Source organism: Oncorhynchus tshawytscha, linkage group LG26 (assembly GCF_018296145.1).
Source record: "Oncorhynchus tshawytscha isolate Ot180627B linkage group LG26, Otsh_v2.0, whole genome shotgun sequence".
Lineage (NCBI taxonomy): Eukaryota > Metazoa > Chordata > Actinopteri > Salmoniformes > Salmonidae > Oncorhynchus > Oncorhynchus tshawytscha.
Window position 1 is genome coordinate 6,181,268 of NC_056454.1, and position 2,381 is coordinate 6,183,648.

Here is a 2,381-nt window from a genome sequence, read left to right on the forward strand (position 1 = left end):
ACGTGCTTCGCCGGTCGAATAAATACACCCGACCATTCCATTTCACTGGCTAGAAAGGGGTGCACGGGAGGGTATTTTTTATTCCATTTCAAAACCATAAATAATCACTGACTATACTCCCTCTCCCGATTTATTTTAAACCCTTTGTCTACTTTCTTCTAAATCACAAAACTGACGAATTATTAGCTTTGGCTGATCTAGCAGTGCAGAATTTGGTGCATAGCAATACCATATTGACTTTCGCAATACGCTATCTTTAAAGATGTATCCAGACAGCCACGCGACAAAAGATAACTTGTGAGATTATATTTACAGTGCTAGTCACATTGTATCACATTGCACATTGTGTTATAAAGTGTGCTGTGCACTTATGCTATAATGTTAAATTATATCTATATCCAATATACCATATAGTTCATATATTTCTTTCTTGGCAATGACACTGTTGTGTATGTTCGGTATGCCAAATGACGGCATTTACTCTGTTAAATATATATTTTCGATTTGGGTAAACTACATCTAAAAATTCAATAACTTAGCAATAGTCAAATCTCTACAAAAATTCGTCACGAACAGGATTCGAACCTGTGCGGGGAAACCCCATTGGATTTCGAGTCCAACGCCTTAACCTCTCGGCCACCGTGACTTGATAAAAAGAGTTAGAGATATAGGAGTATATAGCGTTAGTTATAAACTTTTTGGTATAACGTTTTGTGCTCGTACACTTTCTGTGATTACGATCTCGAACCAGGTGAGTTTAATAACAAAACCATTTTTATGTTTTCTTTCGTATTTTTGCACAACTATTAGTTCGCGTCCAATTGCTTTCGTATTATTGCATAGCAGCAGAATGTGCTTACCTAACCCGAAGACCGGACTTTGAATTGCATTGAATTCTACCTCGGGTAAAAAAAAAAAAGCGTTTTGATCAGGAAAGTTTCCTCTGACGAACTCTACAAGCCAGAATGTTTCTGAAAATGATGTACTTTTTTGCACGTAAGAATGTGAGAATATATCCACAGGAAATTATACTGAACAAAAATATAAACGCAACGTGCAACAATTTCAAAGATTTTGCAGTGTTACAGTTCATATAAGGAAATCCGTCAATTGAAAAAAATTAATTGGGCCCTAATCTATGGATTTCACATGACTGGGCAGGGGCGTAGCCATGGGTGGGCCTGTGCATAGGCCCACCCACTTAGGAGACTGGCCCAACCCACTGGGGAGCAAGGCCAAGCCAATCAGAATGAGTTTTTCCCAACAAAAGGGCTTCATTACAGACATAAATACTCCTCTGTTTCATCAGCTGTCTGAGTGGCTGGTCTCAGACAATCCCGCAGGTGAAGAAGCCTAATGTGGCGGTAGGTGGGCTGGTATGGTTACACGTGGTCTGCGGTTGTGAGACCAGTTGAATACACTGCCAAATTCTCTAAAACAACGTTGGAGGTGGCTTATGGTAGAGAAATTAACATTCAAGTCTCTAGCAACAGCTCGGGTGCACATTCCTGCAGTCAGCATGCCAATTGTACGCTCCTCAAAACTTGAGATATTGTGGTATTGTGTTGTTTGACAAAACTGCACATTTTAGAGTGGCCTTTTATTGTCCCCAGCACAAGGTGCACCTCTGTAATGATCATGCTGTTTAATCAGCTTCTTGATATACTACCACACTTGTCAGGTAGATGGATTATCTTGAGCACTAACAGGGATTGAAACAGATTTGTGTACAAAAATAGAGAGAAATAAGCTTTTTGTGCGTATGGAAAAATTCAGGGATCTTTTATTTCAGCTCATGAAACCTGGGACCAGCACTTTACATGTTGCATTTATATTTTTTAAGGTGTACATCAACTTTTCAAAGTGCTGGTAGTGCGTTCAAGTTTTTTACCATACCAGCCTGTCTGTCCAATTAAAATGTGCTAACCTTAGAGCCATACCACAAAGCAATCTGTTATTTTCTTTAACCATAGAGTCCACATGAAACTTGAGTTTGTTTAATGTTTTATTTCATTAGTTGGCTAAACTTTCCATAGTCACCTTTTGTGAAGTTATGCAAGACAAAAATAGAGGTAGTTTTATAAAGAAAACAAACCACTAGGGGGAGACAAAGACCAACTACTCTGGTATCTTCCAACTGATGTCTTCCAATGACTGTTTGGCATGCATGGAACAAACATGATGTGAAGTTTGATCTTTCTGAAAGAGATAATCAATCTAATTTTCTTAATAATGAATGTCATAGCATAAATACATGATTTTTAGAATGTATGCAATGTTAAATGGATAGTTTGAGATTTTGGCAATGAAGCCCTTTATCTGCTTCCCCGGAGTTAGATTAATTTGTGGATAAAATTATTTATCTGCGTCCGGGGCGTCAT

General features: G+C 38.3%; 1 non-coding gene across 1 annotated transcript; it reads right to left on the minus strand.

The window, feature by feature from the left end:
* Positions 1 to 564: 564 nt before the first annotated feature.
* trnas-cga lies at positions 565 to 646 on the minus strand. Its single transcript has one exon. It is a non-coding gene; the product is annotated as a tRNA-Ser (tRNA).
* Between the last annotated feature and the right edge of the window lie 1,735 nt (positions 647 to 2,381).